Raw genomic sequence first — 17,500 nt, 5'->3', positions numbered from 1 at the left:
TGTGGCATTAAGCTTTCAACGAATACGGCTACCAGCATCTGTGCATGGTCTGTCAGATGGCAGATAGTTACTGATTGCTTGAGGGCAAGCAATCTTTGAGCCGAGAGGACTGTAATGTCCCCAATTTTAATAAAGTGACTTAATTAAGTTAATTAATTAAGTGGTCCTAAATTTTAAATAATATCATAAGGACTTATTTAATTAATTAATTTAATTATTAAATAAAGGAGGTCAAATTAATAAAATAATAAACTTTTGGTGTCGACTGTTTGTAACCCTTCAGCAAACTTCCCAGAGCCCATTTATAAGGCCGAGTTTGGCATAGTTGTAGGTAGGATAGTGAATTGGATGTTTCCTTGTATTTGTGAATTCCAATTGGAGTTTGGCACTATGCAGTTTCAGAGGTGCAAGATCCTCCCTATTCTGTGATCGCAGTTTTGGTGGTTCACAACCACCCTAGTCTGTCATTGGAAATATCATTCTGATATTTCGTATTATGCTACAAATTTGTGAAGTCTTCATTCAAAGACAAATCTGTATTAGACAGCGATATTTGATATTGTATTCTAAATAATATTCATAATCGAAGCACTCCAATATTCCAGTAATTGTTCGTAACATCATTGCTTGTCTTTACATCTCTCACATAGTCATAGCACCAACATACTGCATAACCATCTTTCTAGGGTCGAGATTGTTAGTTCCGCACAGGAGAATCAACTCACTGAAGGCAGGAGCGTACGGAGTGTAGGGTCGTACGGTGGAAGTTGCAAGGTGTACGAGGGTTGAGTTGGCTTTACGGTGGGTTGGTCGTATGGTGGAGAATATTGACCGTACGGTGAAGGGTGTTGGCCATATGATGGAGGTAGCAATTGACCGTATGATGGAGGGTGTCGTCCGTACGAGGTGGACCGTGTTGTGAAGTGTGTTGTCGAGGTGGAGGCTATTGACCGTACGGGGAGTTTTGTATTGTCGTACGTGTACAGTACATTACAATTTTCAAGGAGGATGCTTTGGCAGTTTTGATGGCTTGTATGTTGGAGTTTTACAGTTTTGATTTTGCATTCCTTCTAGGTTTTCAGAGAGTTTCGCGATGGTGTAGCATGCAACTGAATATGAGGACTTTTCTGAACTTACTATTTTTAGTAAGTGGGCGCAAAGAAAGCTTATTTTTGGGGGGTTTTCTGGGTTTTTAGAGAGCCTCGCGATGCTATGACATGCAAACGAATCTGAAGACTTTTCCGGACTTGCTATTTTTAGTAAGTTGCGATCGTTGCTCATAATATGGTTAAAAACACTTTAGAAACACTTACAATTTTTAGTAGTATGCTATTTTTAGTAAGTGTTATTTTTAGCAACACTATTTTTAGTAGGGGTTTCGCAAGCCAATTCAGATGACTATTTTCAGCAGGTCAGTTAGAGCAGTTTGTCTTCCAACATTTTTGGAGCTTATTTAGGGCGATTTATGCTTGAGGAAAAATATTTTACAAGTGAATTTTTTTAAGGCATGATGGACACCTTAGAAAGAAATATGTTAATTTATGAAATAATTCACTTCATTTCCTTGGACGACATATCTCACTTTATGAATATTTCATAAAGTATATTTGCTACCTTGAGGGGGCCCATTTGAAGAATTAAGAATCATATTTGACTTATGTTAAGTGGGCGTCCCTTTTGGAAAAAATACATGATTTAAAATAAAGGCAAATATTATTTTTGATCAAGCATCCAAATTGGATGTAATTTCATTTCATTTCATGGCAATTTGGATGGAGTTGAATTTGAATTCAGAGCGTCAAAAATTTATAAATAAGAGTGTTGGGCTCTTCTTTTCGATATCCATTATTTCTTTGATAACGAAGTGTTGCCAAAATGTTGTCAAACTCTTACTTTGAGGAACGCATACCTCCTAGTGCCTCAGTTTCGTGCTTGAGAGATAGCGCCTAGCTGAATGTATGATTGTTTATCATCCAAAAGAGCAGATTGGACTCAATGTGGTAAAGATTTGTGTGGATTTCTGAGTGTTTTTGTTGCTGCTCGTGGAGTGTGCTGAAGTAGATTCTTGGTTACAGGTCTCAGTGTCACTCTTCTCGTTCTGGGCATTTCTTCTATTTCTTTTTGTGGTTTGGACGATTCATTTTGTGAGTTTGTAGAGTCTAAAATGCTGTTTAGGAATTTATATTTGCAAAATCATACCCTAGTCGATCGTACCATGTGGCTAAGTGCTTTGGGATGCATGCATAAATTATTCGGATCAATTTGCCATCTTTTGTTGTCCTGGGATTGAACGCCTACGTCCTAGCGATCGTATGCTTTCAGTTATATGTTATTTAGTTAAGAATTGGGTGAATTGTGAGTTTTAGTGGGATTTGGTGTTGCTGGTCTGTGTGTTTTCAGCATGCTTGGAGTATATCAGATTTAGAGATTTTCCGTTTTGGAGTGTCTTCTTTTGTGGACTTGGTTTAGGGGTGTGTGGGTTCTTTGGTGTGGTGAGAAAGATCTTGGTAATTGTTTGCAGTTGTTGGTTCTTCATTCTTATCTTCTATGATTCATATTGTAATGTTGGTAGTAGTACTAATAGTGTACAGACGTAAATTAATCTATAAGACATAATCTACTCTTTATTCATAAATAAACTCATAGGTCAATTAAGAAGTCTATTGCATACATGATATAAGGAAATATCCACAAGTTGATAAAACATTCATAGATATACAATTTTCATGTAAAATGAAAGATACAAATTTCTCGATATATATATGTCCTTATTCCCTACTTAGGCTTTCATATTGCCTTAGGTAATATACAAATAGAAAGAAGGTGAGATACATCCGTCAATCTTCATTCTGAGTCGCTTCCTTTCAGTCCTTTGAACGAAGATGAGAACAAGATTCAGGCGCTTTTTCCACCCAACCTTGAAGCTTACGCTTCCCCAAAATTCTTGGTCAATCAAGAATACCCGAACCTGCACGAATTGTTTTAACCAAAGAATTCGAAAGACAAGAGGGAATCTGGTGCATGCCTAGATGATACAAGCATTTTCATTTTTCTAAATCTTTTAAGAAACAAGCATTCATTATCAATCAAGGATATGGTAGAGAGCATAAAATAAAGAATTCCATCTATTTCTATGGATAATTCAAATAATTACTCGGTAGAGTAAAATGCCATGCATAGCAAAAATAAATAGTTGGAAAAAGCAACCATTCTCTCTAAGATTCCATATTCGGCACCCGTTCCGGAAGGTAACTTTCTATACACAAGCCTATCCATAGCTTGGTTCCCACAAACAAGAATACATTTAAGAATACAATCTTTTGACTATTTGAAATAATATCTTCCCTATTACTTTTGTCAAATAAACACTCTTTTTTCTCTTTCACCTAATTGAATACAATCTTTCAAAATTTAAAAGCAATATAAATTTAAAAGCCATATAATTTCATCAACAAATTTCGAATAGATACAAGGTAAAAGAAGGTGTAACACAAGTGTGATTTTCTTTCATATAAAGAATAAAGTATGAGAACACATTCTTTAATTATTTCAACATATATTTCTCCTAATGATTTCCTTCTTCATCTTTTCAAAGAATAATTACACATTCAAATAACATATGGAAATCATAAAAGAAATCTTATACTATATATAAAGCTTTAATTTTCTAACTTCCTTAATGCAATTATAACCAAAAATAAAGAAGATTCTAACATCTTTACGCTTGAAACTGGTTGGAAAAATCTCTGACATGCTTCCTCTAAATGGATCTACGTCTTCCTTGATTGCTCGAAAAACTATCACCGATCTCTTATCCTTCTAATTTTGTTCTAAAATGGCTCTCTCTCTCTCTCTCTCTCTCTCTCTCTCTCTCTCTCTCTCTCTCTCTCTCTCTCTCTCTCTCTCTCTTTGCAATACTAACATAATTTCTTCCTATTTGCTCTGCTATTTCTATCTCTTTTCTTCCTCTCTTTGTGTGTCTTTCCTGGGTCTCGTGTGTGTGTTCATCTCTCTATCCTATATATCTATTTATTCTAAATTCCCCCATGCTATCTCCTAAATCTGAGGCTCGGTAAGGGTTATTAAGTTGAAGTCTTCTTTTGCATTACGATGAGTCTTCAACTTAACTCTCTCAAGTCTTTATTATGCTATCGGTTTATCCTTATCTCCAGTCTACACATCTTGGAGAGATGGCAATTTTAATTATATCTTCTGCAGTTTGGTCGACCATGCATCGAGGAGTTGCAGCTTCCTATCGTTGGCATCTCTAATTTCATGGCACCACGTGCCTATTAATTCTTCCCTCTGTGGTTATATGTCAAAGATTTGTGGACTACTTCCAAGTTATCATCGTGGAAAACTCTCTCTCTCTCTCTCTCTCTCTCTCTCTCTCTCTCTCTCTCTCTCTCTGCAATACTATCTTAATTTCTTCCTATTTGCTCTGCTATTTCTATCTCTTTTCTTCCTCTCTTTGTGTGTCTTTCCTGGGTCTCGTGTGTGTGTTCATCTCTCTATCCTATGTCTCTATTTAGTCTAAATTCCCCCATGCTATCTCCTAAATTTGAGGCTCGGTAAGGGTTATTAAGTTGAAGTCTTCTTTTGCATTACGATGAGTCTTCAACTTAACTCTCTCAAGTCTTTATTATGCTATCAGTTTATCCTTATCTCCAGTCTACACTTCTTGGACAGATGGCAATTTTAATTATATCTTCTGTAGTTTGGTCGACCATGCATCGAATAGTTGAAGCTTCCTATCATTGGCATCTCTAATTTCATGGCACCACGTGCCTGTTAATTCTTCCCTCTGCGGTTATATGTCAAAGATTTGTGGACTACTTCCAAGTTATCACCGTTAGAGGATGGAGTAATCTGCGGGTTTAAGCCAACCACTAGCCAAGAGTGAGGAGTGTCTACTATTACATGGATGATGGTTTGCTCGGTGGCAAGGAAATCGGCAACGTTGCATACAACTTCAAACACTTAAGTGTTTGTTATATGTGAGATTATCGCCTTTGTCGCCAAGTCCATGCTTTATTATCCACGTCGATGTCTGCATTAACCGTTAGTCTACGTGCCTAGTCGGCCATCTTATCGACTCCCTAACTAACATGGCGACATAGTCGCTAACCTATGTCTTATTTAAAAACCCACCACCTTGCATATATATATATATATATATATATATATAATAAACAACTATATTATATATATTGTTCATTATTATATTAAAGAAAGTCTATTTTTTTTAGAAATCAAATATATAATCCTAATTTATATATGTATATTAATAAATACATTATTATGAATAATCATGTTTGTATAATAAGATAATAATCACATAAGCTTAATTCAAATATTCACCTCTAAATATACATATATATATACGTATGTTCGATGGAATCCTAGTTATCTAACTACCATGCATATAAACTTGTATCAATATAAACAAAGCTATCATTAATAAAATTACATTTTCTTATACAAAAGACAATAAATCATTCTATATAAGGTACGTTAAGTCGTTAAATCCCTAACTCTTTCCAAATTATTTAACTTATAAATAATCATCAAATTTATATGCGTATGAAATTTATTCAATTACCTAATCGACGAGATCATAAAACTTATTTCTCAACGAATCAAAATAATCAACTTCATACCATTGAATTCATGTCGACATATAGTTCGCATTCCAAATCAGATTTAATAAAAATGTTAACTCTCTTACTAATCAACCCTAATTTACAACTATTGAACATTTTCAAATATAATGACTAATTTTTACTCAAATTATTTCAACTTAAAATAAGCATCGACAAAGTCACAATTCAAACAATAATGTTTTAACAAAGTCATATTTGCACAAACAATTTCCTATTGTGGTGTGTGAGATTCGCCTAGTCTACCGAAGTCATTAGTTAAAAACAACTCTACTTGAGTCATGTTCTCGCCTTCAACTTCGTTCACCTATTCCTCCATCACTTGCACTCAATAATTCATCAACATTGACAATCCCCAATTAAGATAATACTAGATATCGAATTACCTATAAATTGCATGAATAAAATGCTTACATCATTTCCTCACAACTGAATTATCATAAAAATGAATACTCAAATCTGTTTCAATTTCAATGCATACATAAAAACCTACATCACATCTCTTAAATACACATTATCAAGAATACAGTTCATGACATCCTTCCCCTCTTGGAAAAGACATCGTCTTGATATCTTACTACTCATTAATAATCACATAACAATTATATCTCATAAAAATGTCAACCATACATCAAATTTCAAATAATAACAATAGCACACATGCTATCCAAGTTTACATCATATAATTAAAATCATTGTTTCAAAGATATCCCAAATAATAAGCAATTATTTCCTAAGAAAGCAAATGAGGAAAATGGCAGTCAATCATCTCAGCATCCTCCCATGTAGCACTATCCTCAAAATATTGGTCCCATTGGACCTTATACTGAGTGAAATCTCTACTACGTAGCTTCACGCTACGCTGATCTAGGATTTGGATAGGCTCCACTAGCACCACCCCTGGATCCCGTACCTGTAAAGCTTGTCAATCAAGAATATGAGATGCATCAACATGATAAGGTTTCAATAAAGAAACATGAAATACATTGTGGATTTGACCCAGAGCAGGGGGTAAAACTAATCTATAAGCAACTAGATTGATAACCTCCAGTACATCAAAGGGTCCCACATATCTTGGTGCCAATTTTAATGATTTTTCAAATGAGATAGAGCTCTTATGAGGTTTGACTCTCAAAAAGACTTTATCTCCTTCAACAAATTGTCTGTAAGTCCTATTCCGATCTGCATAACTCTTATGTCGGTCAGTTGTTTCCTTCAACCTACTCTTTATCAGCACCATTTGCTCATCCATTTCCTTAAGTAAATCAGGACCAATAATGATCTTATCTTCTAGTCTATCCCAATTGATAGGTGTGCAACACTTTCGCCCATAGAGTGCTTCAAAAGGCGCCATCCCTAACAATGCATGAAAGGAGTTGTTATAAGCAAATTCAACTAAAGGCAAGTACTCCTCCCATTTGTATTGTTGATCCATGCAATACATCCGCAAAAGATCTTCCACTACCTGATTAACCCTTTTTGTTTGGTCGTCAATCTGAGGATGATATGTTGAGCTAAAATTTAGTCTTGTTCCCAATGTTGCATTCAATGTTGTCCAAAATCTGGAAGTCATCCTGGTATCCCTATCAGATATTATGGTTTGTGGAACACCATATAACCGAAAAATTTCTTGCACAAATTCCTTGGCAAGAACAAATGATCCATCCTTGAGATTCCCAGGTATGAAATGTGCAACTTTAGTCAACTTATCCACCACTACTAAGATAGTGTCATGTTTATTCTTGCTCATTGAATAAAATCCATACTGATTACCTGCCACTTGTATTCTGGTATAACATGTTGGAATAGAAGTCCTGCTGGATGAACATGTTCAGCTTTCACTCTTTGGCATTCCAAACATTGTGCTACATACTCAACCACTTCTTTTCTGAGTTTAGGCTAGAAATACAAAGATTTCATATCAGCTACCATCTTTGTTATTCCAGGGTGTCCTGAATAAGGTGTATTGTGCATCTCATGCAATATTAACTTCCTCAACTCTCCCCCTTCAGGTATGTACATCCTTCCTTGGTACCTCAAAATACCTTCAAGTTCTATCTCATATCCATCATAACGATGATCTGAAGAATCTCTTTCCAAGGCTTGTTTAAGTCTCAGGTAATGTTCATCTTCTGGAAGGTTCTGCAACACTTGTTGTTTCAAGTTTGTCTTTGTTGTAACCATAGCAAATAAGGGTCTTCTTCTACTGCTGAGAGCATCAGCTACTTTATTTTCCTTCCCTTTGATATATTCAATACCAAAGTCATACTCACTTAGAAATTCAAGCCACCTTCTCTGTCTTGCATTAAGATTAGGTTGTGTAAAGATATACTTCAATCCTAAATTATATGTTTTTAGCTCAAAAGGCTTCCCCAAAAGGTAATGCCTCCACATTTGTAATGCATGTACAATCACTAGAAGTTCTAAATCATGCGGTGCATAATTCATCTCATATTGTTTCAACTTCCGTGATTCAAATGCAACCACCTTTCCTTCATGCATCAACACTGCTCCCACACCTTCACCCGAGGCATCTGTAATTACTACAAAATGTCCATTGGGATCTGGTATAGTTAATACTGGTGTTGTTGTCAATTTCTACTTCAAAAGTTGAAATGATTCCTCACACTTCTCAATCCATTCAAACCTTTTTTCCTTTTTCTGAAGTGAATTAATTGGTGTTGCTATCGTGGAAAACCCTTGCACATATTTTCTATAATATCCTGCAAGTCCCATAAAACTCCAAACTTCTGAAACATTCTGAGGTGTTGGCCAATCTACTATTGCTTCTATCTTTGCAGGATCAACTGAAATTCCTTCAGCGGTTATGACATGACCTAAGTAATGCACCTTTTCTTGAAAGAAGGCACACTTAGAGAATTTCCCATAAAGCTTACAATCTCTCAACCGTTGCAAAACTATCCTCAGGTGCTTCTTATGTTCTTCATTCTTAGAATAGATCAAAATGTCATCAATGAAGATTAAAACAAAATCATCCAAGTATTCTCTAAAAATATTGTTCATGAGGTTCATGAATGCTGCTGGGGCATTAGTCAAACCAAATGGTACGACTGTGAATTCATAGTGCCCATACCGTGTTCGGAATGCAGTCTTAGGAATGTCTTCATCCTTAATCCTTAACTGGTGATATCCTGATCGAAGATCAATCTTGGAGAATACTGATGCACCTTTCATTTGATCAAATAATTCATCTATCCTTGGTAGAGGATATCTATTTTTGATAGTTACTTTGTTCAACATCCTATAATCAATGCATAACCTCAAAGTACCATCTTTCTTCTTTACGAAGATCACCGGTGCACCCCACGGGGATACACTTGGTCTAATAAAACCTTGCCTAAGCAACTCTTGCAATTGAGCCTTAAGCTCATACAGTTTTGTTGTTGTCATTCTATATGGAGCCTTAGATTGTGGCTTCGTTCCAGGTAAGAGTTCTATAGAAAAATCAAACTCTCTCTTAGGTGGTAACTTGGTAAGATCTTCTGGAAAGACATCTAGGAACTCTGCAAGGATAGGATAATCCTTAGGACTTTTCTCAACATTATTCAAATCATTCACCATGACAGCAATGATGGAACATCCTTTTCTTTGGGCCTTCTTGAGTTGCATTGCCAAAATGTACCTCAATTCAAGAGGATTTTCAAACCCAAAAATTTCAACGGAATTCCCAAAATCATCAATGCAACTAATGATCTTATCTTCACAGTTCACTATGGCTTTATGCTCAGTCAACCAGTTGATACCTAAGATCACATCATATGATCCTACTGGTGCAACATAAAGGTTAACCTGGGTTTGGAAACTGGACAGTTCTAATTCACTGTAAAATAGACAAGTATCTACCCTTTGTTCTGCTCGATTTCCATATTGAACCATCCATCCATTTGAAATATAACCAAGTCTAACAGATATTCTAGAAACTACTTTAGGATCAATAAAGCATTCAGTAGCTCCTGTATCTATTAAAATAGAAACTGATTGTCCAAGAAGCTTACCCGTCATCTGAATAGGTGAGGCTTGGAAATCAGCTTGACAGTTGTCGACTACAGTGTGAATCTGATGTTGAGGGGCTCCTTGTTGATTTGCTCCTCTTTGTGCAGGGGTGCGTTGTGGACAATTTGAGGCGTAATGACTCCCTCCACAATTGTAACACCCATCCCTAGGTCCAGAATGGCCAACTGACCTTACTCTATCCATATTCTGTCGGGCATTGGTGTTATTGTTTGCTCTCTTGTTTCCATCCTGATTCACTCTTCCTCTTTCCTGAGTGTTGGGTCCCCTCTTAAGATTTCTTATCTGCCGATTGTTGCCATTGTTGTTCCTTTGGAAGTTCCTATTCCCAAAATTCAGTCGGTTATTCACATTTTTACGGAAGTTCCCCAACTGCTGCAACTTTTGCTCTTGCTTGGTCGCTTTCTCAAATACCTCCTCCATAGTCAGTGGATTATGAATATCCACTTTTGCTCCTCTATGGGTTCTCAAACCCAAAATGAATTTTCGGATGCGGAATCACTCATCCATATGATATTGTGGAACATACTTAAGGAGGTTGGTAAAGTTCTCCCAGTACTGAGTTACAGACATGCCACCTTGAGTTAGGTTCTGAAATTCAATCATCTTCTTATCGAAGAATAACTAAGGAAGCCACCTCTTCCTAAAGGATTGCAAGAACAATTCCCAAGTGATATCTCTTAGTTGTAATTTTCTTTCGGACTTTTCATTATCCCACCAAGTAGCAGCTTTGCCAGACAGCTGATAAGCAACTCAAACTGCCTTGATTTCATCGGACATGTTGCGGAGACCAAAATATTTTTCCATTTCTATCACCCATGCCTCTACACCATCACTAATAGTTTTTCCATCAAACTTCGATGGGGCTATTCTTTTCAAATCCTTTGTCAGCTCTTCTTCAATCCTTGCTTGGTTATCTGGCTGCTCTTCAACCCTTGGAGCTTCCTGTCGGACTTCTCCAACCCTTCGAACCTCCTATTCGAGTTCATTCATTTTGGCACTATGTTGGTTCAGTAAATCAAGGATTTGGTCCAACCTTTCATTCCCATTACTAGGCCCAGCTCTTGTGGTTCTTGAGGCCATTGTTATTCAACAATTTCTGCATCAGGGAAATGTTGATATTTCTTGGCGAAAAGAAGAATATTTAGCAAGGTTATGATTTCCATAACTTCTATCAATTCAATGCTCCCTAAAATCTATCCTTACAATATAAGTATAGAGATTTATACCCATATTACTACTAGAAGGAAACAATATAGAACTATAATAAGGCATAGTTAGATAATTTACAAATCTATTTCATTCAAGTTTATAATATAAGCTAAGGTCAAAATACATATTTATCATCATAGGAATCATCCAAAAACATAACATTTAACTCAAATTTATTATAGAAAGAAGGACATCTTTACTTATTGATAATAAAAGTGTTATTACATAATATATCACTCTTCTAGAGGAGTCATGGGAGTATATCCTTCGGACTCACTAGAACTTAGGGGGGCCATAACCCTCAGATTCATTATCACTCAGTGGGATATATTCCTCGGACTCATCGGAGCTTATCACAATTGGCCTAATTGGAGAGTATTCTAACTCAGGATCTTCTTCCTCTATAGGAATAGTATTTTCAGTAAGGGATTTAGTAGGGCCTATTACTATCTCAACACTTTCTTTTTCTTCAAAAACTGGTTTCACTTCAGAAGGAACATTTTCCTCTTCACTAATCCATCCTCCACTTGGATGGTTCTCCAAAACAGGCATGACAGAAGATATAGGATCCTTCTTGACCCTCAGATAGTGAGCATACCCAGCTACTGACTTACGAGTTGTCTGCTTAGTACGGACCATCTCTATAAGTTTCAACACAAAACTATTAATCTCCAAATTCAACTTGCGAAGTGACTCATAGCTCCTAGTGTTATAAAACCTAGGCTCTGATACCAAAATGTAAAGAGGTAAATTAATCTATAAGACATAATCTGTTCCTTATTCATAAATAAACTCATAGGTCAATTAAGAAGTCTATTACATACATAATATAAGGAAATATCCATAAGTTGATAAAACATTCATACATATACAATTTTCATGTAAAATGAAATATACAAATCTCTCTCTCTCTCTCTCTCTCTCTCTCTCTCTCTCTCTCTCTCTCTCTCTCTTTCTATATATATATATATATATATATATATATATATATATATATATATATATATATATATATATATATATATATATATATATATATATATATATATATATATCCCTATTCCCTACTTAGGCTTTCATATTGCCTTAGATAATATACAAATAGAAAGAGGGTGAGATACATCCGTCAATCTCCATTCTGAGTCGCTTCCTTTCAGTCCTTTGAACGAAGACGAGAACAAGATTCAAGCATTTTTTCCACCCAACCTTGAAGCTTACGCTTCCCCAGAATTCTTGGTCAATCAAGAATACCCGACGCTGCACGAATTGTTTTAACCAAAGAATTTGAAAGGCAAGAGGGAATCTGGTGCATGCCTAGATGATACAAGCATTTTCATTTTTCTAAATCTTTTAAGAAACAAGCATTCATTATCAATCAAAAATATGGTAGAGAGCATAAAATAAAGAATTCCATCTATTTCTATGGATAATTCAAATAATTACTTGGCCGAGTATAATGCCATGCATAGCAAAAATAAATAGTCGGAAAAAGCAACCACTCTCTCTAAGATTCCACATTCGACACCCGTCCCGGAAGGTAACTTTCTATACACAAGCCTATCCATAGCTTGGTTCCCACAAACAAGAATACATTTAAGAATACAATCTTTTGATTATTTGAAATAACATCTTCCCTATTACTTTCGTCAAATAAACACTATTTCTTCTATTTCACCTAATTGAATACAATCTTTCAAAATTTAAAAGCAATATAAATTCATAAGCAATATAATTTCATCAACAATTTTTTAATAGATACAAGGTAAAAGAAGGTGTAACACAAGTGTGATTTTATTTCGTATAAGGAATAAAGTATGAGAACACATTCTTTAATTATTTCAACATATATTTCTCCTAATGATTTCCTTCTTCATCTTTTCAAAGAATAATAACACATATTCAAATAACAGATGGAAATCATAAAAGAAATCTTATACTATATATAAAGCTTTAATTTTCTAACTTCCTTAATGCAATTATAACCAAAAATAAAGAAGATCTAACCTCTTTACACTTGAAACTGGTTGGAAAAATCTCTGACGTGCTTCCTCTAAATGGATCTACATCTTCCTTGATTGCTCGAAAAACTATCACTGATCTCTTATCCTTCTTCTAATTTTGTTCTAAAACAGCTCTCTCTCTCTCTGCAATACTATCTTAATTTCTTCCTATTTGCTCTGCTATTTCTATCTCTTTTCTTCCTCTCTCTGTGTGTCTTTCCTAGGTTTCGTGTGTGTGTTCATCTCTCTATCCTATGTCTCTATTTATTCTCAATTCCCCCATGCTATCTCCTAAATCTAAGGCTTGGTAAAGGTTATTAAGTTGAAGTCTTCTTCTGCATTACAATGAGTCTTCAACTTAACTCTCTCAACTCTTTATTATGCTATCAGTTTAACCTTATCTCCAATCTACACGTCTTGGAGAGATGGCAATTTTAATTATATCTTCTACAGTTTGGTCGACCATGCATCGAGGAGTTGCAGCTTCCTATCATTGGCATCTCTAATTTCATGGCACCACGTGCCTATTAATTCTTCCCTCTGTGGTTATATGTCAAATATTTGCGGACTACTTCCAAGTTATCACCGTGGAAAACTATTTGTCGACTTTAGTCACCATTAGAGGATGGAGTCATATGTCGGTTTAAGCCAGCCACTAGCCAAGAGTGAGGAGTGTCTGCTATCACGTGGATGACGGTTTGCTCGGTGGGGAGGAAATCGACAATGTTGCATACAACTTCAAACACTTAAGTGTTTGTTATATGCGAGATTATCGCCTTTGTCGCCAAGTCCATGCTTGATTAGTCATGTCGATGTCTGCGTTAACCGTTAGTCTACGTGCCTAGTCGGCATCTTATCGACTCCCTAACTAACATGGCGACATAGTCGCTAACCTATGTCTTATTCAAAAACCCACCACCTTCCATACATACATATATATATATATATATATATATATATATATATATATATATATATATATATATATATATATATATATATATATATATATATATATATATAATAAACAACTATATTATATATATTGTTCATTATTATATTAAAGAAAGTCTATTTTTTTTAGAAATCAAATATATAATCCTAATTTATATATGTATATTCATAAATACATTATTATAAATAATCATGTTTGTATAATAAGATAATAATCGCATAAGCTTAATTCAAATATTCACCTCTAAATATACATATATATGTTCGTATGTCTGATGGAATCGTAGTTATCTAACTACCATGCATATAAACTTGTATCAATATAAACAAAGCAATCATTAATAAAATTACATTTTCTTATACAAAAAACAATAAATCATTCTATATAAGGTACGTTAAGTCATTAAATCCCTAACTCTTTTCCAAATTATTTTTATAAATAATCATCAAATTTATATGCGTATGAAATTTATAGAATTACCTAATCGACAAGACCATAAAACTTATTTCTCAACGAATCAAAATAATCAACTTCATACCATTGAATTCATGTCAACATATAGTTCGCATTCCAAATCAGATTTAATAAAAATGTTAACTCATTAACTAATCAACCCTAATTTACAACTATTGAACATTTTCAAATATAATGACTAATTTTTACTCAAATTATTTCAATTTAAAATAAGCATCGACAAAGTCACAATTCAAACAGTAATGCTTTAGAAAAGTCATATCTGCACAAACAATTTCCTATTGTGGTGTGTGAGATTCCCTAGTCTATCGAAGTCATTAGTTAAAAACAACTCTACCTGAGTCATGTTCTCGCCTTCAACTTCGTTCACATGTTATTGCATCACTTGCACTTGATAATTCATCAGCATTGGCAATCCTCAATTAAGATAATACTAGATATCGAATTACATATAAATTGCATGAATAAAATGCACACATCATTTCCTCACAACTGAATTATCATAAAAATGAATGCTCAAATCTGTTTCAATTTCAATGCATACATAAAAACCTACATTACATCTCTTAAATACACATTATCAAGAATACGGTTCGTGACAAATAGCAATTTCTATTGATCTTTCTTAAACCCACTGTAAAGTGGAAGAGGCTGGCTTTGCCGCCTATCTTTGGGATAGTGATTTCTCTTAATTTGCAATCCATATTGTGCATTGTAAAGCTGGTTAGTAGTACTAACAACTATCTAATTGGATTATTGCTCTTAGTCCCACTACATAAGTGGAAGAGGTTGGCTTTGCCGCCTACTTTGAATATTGTAATACTATTCTCCCACTGCATAAGCGGTAGAGTTGATTTGTAATTTCATTTATAATCCCCCCACTAGATAAGCGGTTGAGTGATTGCTACTTCAGTTTCTTGGCTTCTCCTTGGCTAGTTTACCGCCAAGTGATCTTTTAGTATTCTCATTATCCCGGTCAAAAGTGGAAGGGGTTGGCTTGCCACCCAAGCATTGTAATCAATTTCAATTTCTTGCATCTAACGATCCTCAACACTTTATGCTCTCACCCTCCCAGATTGAGCTCTTGATGATCAAAAAGTGGAAGGGTTACAATTCCAACATTATTGTCTTTTCATTTCCTAACCTTAACGAGTTCTTGTTGTGTTGTAACTAGAAATTAATTGAAAAAAATTATGGGGACATTACACAATAGTTGATAGCTATATTCATTAGTGTATCAAAACATAAGGACATACACATCTACTCAATATAAACAACAATGGAACTCAACTCACTATGCTTCTAAACCTTATGAAAGGATAGGGACAGACACATCTACCCAATATCAAAGTTATGAACATAGACACACACTTCTACTCATGACAATTATGATTGGGGACAAACACATCCAATCACTCAACAAATATGATTGAGAACATACACAATGTTCAAGTCTATTATGTTTAAATCAAGCAATCTTACACAACACCAGAGTCATAATGAAACTCTTTTGAATCATGTTTCACGATATGATTTGACATATATTGACAAATTTTCATGAAAATTTTGATTTAATAAACCAAAAATAAAATTAATTTGATTTTAACCAAATTCTTGAAAAACAATTAATTCTTGTTAACCATAAAATTTCTAAAAAATAATTCTTCTTAACCATAAAATCTCTAACAAATAATTCTTGTTAGACATAAAATCCATAACAAAACACTTACATTGATGATGGCATTCTTCTAGTCATGTAAAAGAAAAACAACTCTATTTAAATTAGAATAACAAATTAACTCAATTCTTTTCATTGGTCCCCCTCCTCCTACAAGCTTCTACCCTTGGGTTGTCTTATCTGTTGGATTCAAAAGCCCTTTGAGTTGGGCTATCTTTACTCCTCGCAATGGTTCTATGCTATCACTTTGTATGTATACAATAAAAGAAGCTTTGCAAAGAAAGACAAAAACATGTTTTTGTTGTATATTCCATGTGTTGTGTTCAACTTTGCAATGCCTGTTACAATCCAAACATATTGAGTGGATAAGAATATGGATAAGATCTTCGTTATTTATATATGCCCATTGTCTTTTGTTTTATGGCTTCTCTCTATTAAATGCAAAAGACAAAAAAAAATCACTACTTGTTGCTAATGCTCATACACCTTCTAGCTATCTTTAACTCAATTCATAAAAATAATGTTTTGTTCTGGAACTTCTTCATTTACGGGCCAATGTGCTCTAATGCCAAATGGTGGTAACAAGAGAAATTATTTGTGTTTCCATTAAGGAATGTATATATTGAAATATATATTATTATGGTTCATTAATTTGTTGAATATTTGACGAGGGACAAGTTATTATAACATATTCTAAGTTTTAACTTAATTAGATGATTCATGAAAATTTGAGTACTTGTCAAAAATTTGGCTAGCTCAATGGCTTGTCCCGTCATGCTAAAAACATGCAGAAAACAAAAAAAAAATTGCATACAAGTATCTTTATGCCTTTAAAAGCCCTATTTGAGCATGTTGAACACTTCAAAAACGTTGTGTTTTAGCTTTATAAACATCGAAAGTTATAAATATGGTGTGCACAATAAAAATTTGTGCAGTTTTGATACATTTTGTAGTTATATTTTACATTTTGAAAAATCCAAAAAAATAAGTGTTTTTTAGGTTGTCTAATACTCTCAAGTTCAAGCCTAGTAACTATGGATTTTACGGTTTCATTAATTTTGTTTGGAATTTAAAGCTCTCAATCCCTTATTTATTACAATATATTTGATTGGATAATCATGGTGAATAAAATTTAAGTGCAAAAAGAGGATTCTAAGGCACATCTATATGCATCCTTTTTTATTGTGATCATTTGTTGATTCATGTCGTTATTCTCAAAATATTTTGCTTGACGTTCTATCAAGTTTCAATATGTTTTGGGCCTCACTAGAGAAACTACATTAACATGTATGTTGTAGGCCAAAAGGAACTTTCTATGTGTTTCCTTCATAACATTGTTTTATGTTGTACATTAGTGTGTGCTTTGGTTAAAGAGAAACCAAAGGATCTTCAAGAGGTCTTATGTTTCATGAAAGTGTTGATTTAGTAAAATTTGCGCTTCGGTCACTTTTGATGTACCAGTTTGCTTGCCCAAAGTAAATAATAGATT

At 34.4% G+C, this 17,500-nt stretch overlaps 1 protein-coding gene across 2 annotated transcripts in view; it reads right to left on the bottom strand.

Annotated features, from left to right (window-relative positions):
* Nucleotides 1-2,830: 2,830 nt before the first annotated feature.
* Nucleotides 2,831-17,500, bottom strand: part of LOC131057430 (small acidic protein 1) — an 82,381-nt gene continuing 67,711 nt past the window's right edge. The window contains exon 2 of one of the 2 annotated variants that reach the window (XM_057991615.2): nucleotides 2,831-2,968. The gene's annotated coding sequence lies outside the window, so the exon portion shown is untranslated. Of the gene's footprint in view, nucleotides 2,969-16,016; nucleotides 16,350-17,500 lie in introns of those variants that run through there. The other variant, XM_057991613.2, reaches the window with a different exon arrangement.

Source organism: Cryptomeria japonica, chromosome 5 (genome assembly GCF_030272615.1).
Source record: "Cryptomeria japonica chromosome 5, Sugi_1.0, whole genome shotgun sequence".
In the NCBI taxonomy this organism is placed as follows: Eukaryota; Viridiplantae; Streptophyta; class Pinopsida; order Cupressales; family Cupressaceae; genus Cryptomeria; species Cryptomeria japonica.
Note: the sequence above shows the minus strand (reverse complement) of the source record. Positions and strands in the feature narration are given on the sequence as shown.